Source organism: Rattus norvegicus, chromosome 8 (assembly GCF_021556685.1).
Source record: "Rattus norvegicus strain SHRSP/BbbUtx chromosome 8, alternate assembly SHRSP_T2T, whole genome shotgun sequence".
NCBI lineage: Eukaryota > Metazoa > Chordata > Mammalia > Rodentia > Muridae > Rattus > Rattus norvegicus.
In genome coordinates this window covers 96,147,501-96,156,110 of record NC_141541.1, presented here as the reverse complement: position 1 = coordinate 96,156,110, position 8,610 = coordinate 96,147,501, and the positions used below count along the sequence as shown (strand labels likewise).

The 8,610-nt window shown below is 41.8% G+C and overlaps 1 pseudogene; it reads left to right on the top strand.

Moving 5' to 3' along the window:
• The first annotated feature begins 7,439 nt into the window (after positions 1–7,439).
• LOC120094515 (small nucleolar RNA SNORA17) lies at positions 7,440–7,544 on the top strand (annotated as a pseudogene).
• The last annotated feature ends 1,066 nt before the right edge of the window (positions 7,545–8,610 follow it).

The window sequence follows — 8,610 nt, the reverse complement described above, 5'->3', positions numbered from 1 at the left end:
TTTTAAGCCTTGATGGAGCATTTATTCCCTTGTTGCTCAATACAGTGACCCGTTGAAGCCAAAATAAATAAAAATAACAATTTTTAAATGTAGATTTAGTCATCTGATTATAATTTGATGTGCTTTTTTGAAGCTTTTATACAGCTCTGCTTCAGGAGATGCTGTTTTTGCTTTCTGTTGTTTTTGTTGCTTTGGTTGGTTGCTTTGGTTGGTTGCTTTGGTTGGCTCTTGTTTATTGTTGTTGTTTATTGTTGTTGTTGTTGTTGTTTCATGCTAGGAGGTTAGATTACAATCCTTAGTTGCTAGTTGCTGCCCCCAATCCATTGATAGCAAGGCGAGGCCTTCATCATGAGCCCTAGTAAGTGCAACTAGGTTCTCTTAATGCTGCCTGTCAACCACAATGGAGAGGAGACTGAAGTTTCTACTTCTCAATGAATTTTGAAAAGTAAGCTCATCACCCAGCCAATTCCAAATAGCAAGTTGATGAGCCAGCTAAACTCCGAATAGCCCTGTTCATCTTCTACACTTCCAAACTGGTCCATAACATTTTATGTTGCTCTTTCTCCATTCTCTAACTCTAGGACAGAAAATACTCAGCAGGAGAGAGAGAGAGAGAGAGAGAGAGAGAGAGAGAGAGAGAGAGAGAGAGAGAGAGAGAGGCAGAGAGAGACAGAGAGAGAGAGGACAGACACAGACAGATACATAGAGACAGAGAGAGAGACAGAGACAGAAAGACAGAGACAGAGAGCCTGTGTGCGCATGTGCTTTAATTTACCCATTGGTCTAGACTTCCATTATTTTGTTTCCTGTTTTTCTGTGCCATTTTCACCATGTTATTATTTTGGTTGTTGTAATGCCTGAAGACTTGACAGGGGAGTGTATAACAAATGTGGAAGCCTATCTGTTTTTAATAGCAATTCCATTCCTGAAAGTTTTCTCCTTACTTAAATTGACATATCTACTCCATCATTATTCATCCCTAAATCTGCTTAGTAGTTCTTATATAGAACTTACCCAATATGTCAAGCATCTATTCATCTGTTTGGTTTACTAATGTAGACCCAGTGCATAATCTTTGTGTACTGATAGTGATACAATGTATTCTTGAGACCCCCTTCTACCACCCATTGTCTTTACCTCCCTGTCTCAAAATTCAGACCACACACTTGGTACTCATTCTTCCTCGGTTTTCAGAATCACTAAAAGGTTTCTGCATCTGTAAAATAGCAATAGATTGTTTTTGCTATCTATGCTACTGCCCCCTCCCCCAACTTGATCTTCACAACAGCTTCCTTATTTGGATCTTTTCTTATCTCCAATTGAAAGCAAAGAAAATAATCAATAAATAAATAACTCAAAGAAGCTAAGCATCCAATCTGTGACCACACAGCTCTGATATGACAGAGGCAGGGACTGAACATGCACGGTCTGGTTTCAGTATTGTGTAATTAATTTGAAGTACCATTTACAAAAAGTTCATGCTGGACTGTGCGGTAACAGATTCCTGTCTTCCATGGAGTATTCATTGCATTGCTGATGGCCTCTCTTGTTTTAGTGGAAGCATTAGCCTTATCACCATCCGGTGTGAACATGTAAGCCTAGAGAAACGCTTTGCCAAAGTGCCCCAGATTCCTAACTTACTGAGCAGTGTAAACAAATGACTTCCTACTTGAGTTTCCTGATTAAAGTCATGAAGCCAGAGGGAGACTATGACTTTATAACGTTAGACATATTTTCATCCGTGAAATAAGAACACATCATGGTTTTTTATATATGTGCTGAGATACTCTATTAATATTTCCCCACTAACCCTAGAACTAACACCAAACAAAATTCCATCACATTTGTGAGCAAAGTCTACAAAGGGCCCAGCAGACGTGTTATGCTCAGCCACATAACATCTGTAGGTAGAAATTTACAAGCTACAATACCCAGACATCATGAGGCTCGGCTCATAATTTTCTCAACCTTGCCAGACTGTAGTAACATTTATGATCTGGAGATTTATTGATTTTAGTTTTTATCCCTCTTATAATATGAAACTACCCTTTAGACCATTGACCTCTTCTTGTTATAATGAGAGTGGGATAAAGAAACATATTTATAATACCACTCTTGGAAACAGGCAGGCTTTTTAAGGTGTTATAAAGACGTGCTGGTGATATAATGGCGGGGATTGTAACAAAGGTCACACAGAACAGCCATTTGACACTTGGAAATAGGCCACATATGCTGATTAGATTTTTTTCCCTGTCTTATTACTTAGGTAACTTGATCATGTCCCATATTTGTAATTAAGCATTTAAATACTTAACTGGGTGCATTTCTGAACATTGTAGCAGAGAAACGCATTGCTCTCCAAACAAAACAGGATGTCACCACAGCTCAGAATTACTCTGGGAAAGAGCAAAGTATCCACAGTCAGATGAGGATTTAGCAAGAATCTACTTTCATACTGACCTTGAAGGACTGGTGACAGAACTAAACACACAATGCTTGAATTATCTTGAATTCTACCTCAGGAAATAGGTGTGTCTACATCCCTGGATCTCTCCTCATTAAATTCTTCGTCTAGAAACAAGTTAATCACATCTGTACTTCACAGGAATATGATGATAAAAGAATAAACACGCTGGAAGTGCACTGTTACCATTGTTTTGAACATTTAACACTAACAGTATTAAATCACATCTGTTGCTAATATGTGACCGAAAATTTAAGAAATTTTGCTTCAGCCTTCTGACCCGAAAACCAATTCAAGTAAAATTTATTTTAACCAAACCAATGTGTGTAAATTGAAGGGTATACACATATGTTTTGGTGGTTTATTTGGGGGGAGGGTTGTTTGTTTGTTTGTTTTGACAAAGGAAGAAGGAAATGGTGGGTCTGACGTAGGCTACCAATCAGTGAGGTTGCTGAGCCTTTGAGCTCCCCTAGCCAATCCTCCTGACACATAAACCTAACCTAGGGCCAGAGTGGGGACCTTTCCTAACCTTAACCGGTCAGCTCCAGATGGAGTCAGCTCACATAGCTTCTGCACAGGACTCATGACAGTCTACAAGCGGTGGAGGCAGCCAGCCACAGCACTGGCATTCGTATTTTGGTCATCCTTCTTGAGTTTCATGAGTTCTGTGCACCTAGAGTAATTCAAGCATTTGGGCTAATAGCCACTTATCAATGAGTGCATACCATGTGTGTTTTTCTGTGATTGGGTTACCTCACTCATGATGATATTTCCCAGTTCCATCCATTTGCCTATGAATTTCATAAAGTCATTGTTTTTGATAGCTAAGTAATATTCCATTGTGTAGATGTACCACATTTTCTGTATCCATTCCTCTGTTAAAGGGCATCTGGGTTCTTTCCAGCTTCTGGCTATTATAAATAAGGCTGCTATGAACATAGTAGACCATGTGTCTTTTTTATATGTTGGGGCATCTTTTGGGTATATGCCTTAGAGAGGTATAGCTGGGTCCTCAGGTAGTTCAATGTCTAATTTTCTGAGGAACCTCCAGACTGATTTCCAGAATGGTTGTACCAGTCTGCAATCCCACCAACAATGGAGGAGTGTTCCTCTTTCTCCACATCCTCACCAGCATCTGCTGTCGCCGGAGTTTTGGATCTTAGCCATTCTCACTGGTGTGAGGTGAAATCTCAGGGTTGTTTTGATTTGCATTTCCCTTATGACTAAAGATGTTGAACATTTCTTTTGGTACTTCTCAGCCATTCGGCATTCCTCAGCTGTGAATTCTTTGTTTAGCTCTGAACCCCATTTTTTGATAGGGTTATTTGTCTCCCTGCAGTCTAACTTCTAACTCTATTCTTAATTATTATTTTGTTAGCTTGAGTTTCATCCCATCTCCTAGATTTACAGTTAAAGAGTTTCATGGACTAGTTCATACTTTTCAGTAGCTTGATTCCCGCTATACATGCCAATATTTATCAGTCTTTCCAGCCAAGGGGGTCTCTCATTCTCTCTGACTGACTGTTCATTCTTAAGCCTCATGTATGGGTTCAAAGTCTCTCTAGACCTCCAACTTACTAAATCTCAATGGATCACACACACATACTATCCCTCTTTCCTATCCAGCTTTGGAAGACACATCAGATTTGTTTGTTTTGTTGTTGGTGGTGGTGGGTTGGTTTTAATTAATGACACTGCCATCCAATCAGTTTTTAACCTGTATAGCTGGTCTCATAATTCAGTTTATGAATACTGGGGGTAGGATATATATACAGATTAAATGTTTCCCTGTCTCATTACTTAGTTTCCAACATTAGCATTCATGAAATGAATTGTTTAAACCACATTTCCAAGTGTCCTTTCCACAGTAATTCTCCCATTTATACTCTCCTACTGGCCACTAGTATGTAGACTTGGTCTTTCTTCATTTTACTGCTCCCAGGTCTTGTAAATATCATAACACAACTGCTCTGTTGCTTTATGAATTCCACAGCAGCCAAGGTTTTTTTTCCTAGACTTGCAAATTGAAGCTTTAATGGCAAACTCTTCCAGTTCCCGCCTAACCAATGTGTTTTTTGAAAAGGCACAGGGATTTTTCTTTTTTCTCAAATCCTCTCTTCAAGACCTCTGCCAATAATTAGGCCATTCTAGCATTTCCAGAATCCAGTCAGTCACATTGGTTGTTGGTGATGTTGAGAGTGCTCTCAAAACTTATTTATAATATGTAGTGTGTTTGATTGTGTATATCATTGCTTCTCAAAAAGGAAGGGCTAACCTAAAATGAGTTGAGTGCTGTAGTTCACCAGCAAAATGTGTCTAGAATCTGAATACACACAGAATGCATAACAAGCCAACAATGTGGTGCTTAGAAAAGCTGGCCTAGAGTCCCCCCTGCAAGAGCTGGTGTCCTAATTCTGCTCCTTCTCAGCTACATGACTTTGGGCAAGGTACTTTATCTCTCTAAGACACAAGACCCCTGTGATGTGAAAAGGGCATTAGATACATATTACAAAAACAAAGAAGTCACCATGCTCTGAATCTGCTGATTCTGAAATGTTAGACTTAGAAGCATTGCTGGAATTAGATAAGTTCTTCATTAATTAATTAGCTAAATTCTTTGCATGTTCTGAAAGTGTGGGAGATATTTTTTACTGAGAAATACAAACCAACAAACAAACAAAAAGTTCAGCTAACTGAAACAGAAAATGGGCCCAGGTCTCCAGAAGACAAAATCACATTTCAAGCATGCCCTAACTTTTCTAGGAACTCACTAGCATTGCCTGGACAGAGTCCTTGAACTCCAGAAGGGTTTTCTCTGGATACAACAATGGAGACCAAACTCAGAGGCAGAAAAAAACTCGCAGTTAAGTACCAGTCTTGCAGCCAAAGAATGTTCATTTTAGGCTTATAAGAACAAATCAGTAAACCAAGCAACCCACCATACATAGGTCTTCTAGAACATTTCACCAATGTCACCAAGATTTTAACCAAATAATTGGACCAGGTATCAAAAGTCCCATCCCTTGACAGAGAACAGAAGCCACACAGAACATCCATTCAAGCATTCTATTTTCTGAGACTGCTTCCCAGCCTTCTCTCAGGTCAGTGGTTCGTATGCAGAATTGATTCCAATAAAGTCAGAACAGCCAGGCAGTATTGAGTGGAAGCCCCGAGACCCCCAGAAAAATATTCTGAGGACTCCACCAGCTTTCCACTAAACCAAAACTCAATGGAGCCACATTACAAAAAAGCGCCTTGATTATTCATTTTGACAAACCCTAGTGATTTGCCAGGATTACATCACGATAGCTCAGCTCAGGTCACTAATCTGCAAGCCTGGTGAAGGCTCCTGTTTTACATCATCCATACATTAAACAAAACGGAAACACTTTGCAACATGCTATATACTCTCAGAGGTGTAAACGTTCAGCTACTGCAAAGCCTAAAATAATTCTGTGCTCACTAGAGCAGGTCTCATCTACTGAAGGCTTGCTTTGATCCACGGTCTCGTCAAATGCTGTGTGTGAATCGACTTACTTGTCCCCTCGAACACTCTAATGAATCAAGTAGTAGTTTTATCTCCATTTATAAAGTGGCAAACACCTTGGTGCCAAGGTAGTAAGCAGCAGAGTAGTGATTAAAAGGCAGTTAGCTTCAGAGCCTGTCCAAATCGCTCTCCAGCTCCCCAACAGTGTCCCTCCTGTACGGTGTATGTGCAGATCCTGGGTTGTACTGAAAGGCAATGACTAACTGGAGATTTGGTGGTTAGCACCTAGAGTATCATATCTGAGTTTTTCACATTTAGATGGTGCAAAGGGACACCTTTAAAATGGGAGAAAGTAGCAATCAAGTACACCATGAGAAGTGAATTTCTGAAAAAACAAAGAGTCTAGGCCTAGGTCTAATGGTGGCTTGTGTCCATTGTCCTGGAAACTGGGAGTCTGAGGCAGGGCAATTGCTATTAGTTCAAGACTAGCCTGGGCTACACATTGAGTTGTAAGTCAAGCTGGGCTAGAATAAGACTCTGTTTCAAGAACAAAAACAGACAGACTAGAGCCTAGAGAGATGGCTCAGTGTGTGCTGTGGTCTGAATGTGAAACATCTCTCTTACAGGCTCATGTATTTGAACACCTGATCCCCAGATTGGAGCGCTGTTTGGGAAGGTTGTGGAACATTTAGGAGTCAAAGGGTTACTGGAGAAAGTAGGTCACAGGTAGCAGGCCTTGAGTCTTTACAGGCCACTCCCACTTTCTGCTCACCCTGCTTCCTTGGTATGGATGCAATGTGACTGACCAGCCTTCATCTCCAGCCACCATGCCTTCCCTGCCTCCTGCCTTGTTTTCTCTGTCATGATGGACTGTATCACCCTGCAACTGTAAGCCAAAAAAAAAAATTCCACAAAGCAGAGACAGAAATTGATTTATTGGTTGAAAAGGAGAAGTTGGAAAGAAGAGATCGTGGAAGAAGGGAAGGATAGCATTCTAGGAAAGGCATTTGAGTAAAATGCAAAATGCTGATACGGATTGTTTAAGAATGTGAACAGCAATGCATGGCTGGCCTGTTCCCCAATGCCTGTGTTGCAGAGTCTTTGCCTTGCCCATTGTTACACACTATGTCTTGTCTTCTTTCCTGGATCAGTCTCGTTCTTTGCTTTATAAGTCAAAATTTTTTTATCCATGTCTTTAGTAATCCTTTTCTTCGTCTTATTTTAACATCATTTCCAAAACTTACTCCCTGATTTTTTTGTGTGTATATGTGTGTGGTATGGATGCATGTTTGTGCGTTTGCATGGGTGTAGAGGTACAAGGTTGATGTCAAGAGTCTTCCTCAATTGCTTCTCCCTTGAACCCAGATCTACATAGCCAGCTTGTTCTGCTTTCTTAGTGGTGGTATTACTAGTGGGTCCCCATGCCTACTTGGCATTTATGCCGGTTCTAGAAATCTAAACCCCATTCTTGTATTCAAACATTCAAGCGTTGCTCTTCTCACCTGTTATCAGTAGGTGGCAGAGAGGAGAGAAGCTATGTGTACTCTCAGTGTTCTGAACTATGGACATCTGAAATATTGTTAACCTGACATTCAGCAATAAGGGGGCTTGGACAGGGAGCCAGCCTGCTATGACCACCACTCTGGTGCCACGAAGACCTGGGGGTCAGACTGCTTGAGAAGACCCTGCCCAGTGCCATAATGAGCAAGCAGGTCATAGCACTCCTGAGACCACTCCTGAGCTGACCCCAGACACTCAGAGATGCAAGGTACCACTAAGAGAAGCAAGTAAGTGGTGGAGAAATGGAAGAGAAAGAGAAACAGAAAGATTCGGGCACAGTGAAGAGAGGCAGAACTGAAGACTTGAGAATAGTGAGGAATAGCTTGAGTGGTCAGTGATGTCACTTGTGACCATGGTGCAGTCTTGGCCTGAGCTGCCAAAAGGGGATATTTTGGGGTCCGTGGTCTGCAGCAGCAGGGTTCTGTTAACCACCAAAAGTCAGGCAGATATCCCTGGTCTGGGCTGCTGTCTGGGGAACATATTAATATCTGTGGGATAAGGCTAAGCAGAATTGGCTCCACCCTTCCCCTGGGCATCATGGGAAAGCTGGCCCTGGGAGCATGAGAGTAGGAAAGCTGGCCTAGCCAACTGCAGTACTTGAGAAAGTGTGACTCAAACATCGTAGGAATTGTAGGTGAACTGGCACTCAAGGATGCAAGCTTGGGAGACTTGCATCGTCTCTCATGTGGTGGTGGGGACAAGAAAAAGATATCCTCTTCCCACCTCACTCCTCATCACCTGCAGCAAGTGGAAGAATGGGCCCTAACAGTCACGAGTGCAGGAGAGCTGGCCCTGTCCCTTGCCTGCTGCAGTACTCGAGGAGCAGGCCCTGCGCTTCACCTGGGCAACAGAGAAGAGCTACAAGATCCCCATGAAACAGGCACCAGCAGGATAACCGAGAGATGGACCAGGGAGGTTCCAGTATCGGGAGAGTAGCAGAAGCCGGAGGCCTCGGCCCAGACCAATGACTCACTGCAATAAATATTTGCAGGCAAAGAAGTGTGGACAAAGGGTATACTTGTAGGACACATTGTGGCACATGACAGCTTCCATAACCAGATTTTTTTTCCTTTGTTGGGGGGGAGGTTGCAAGGGTGGA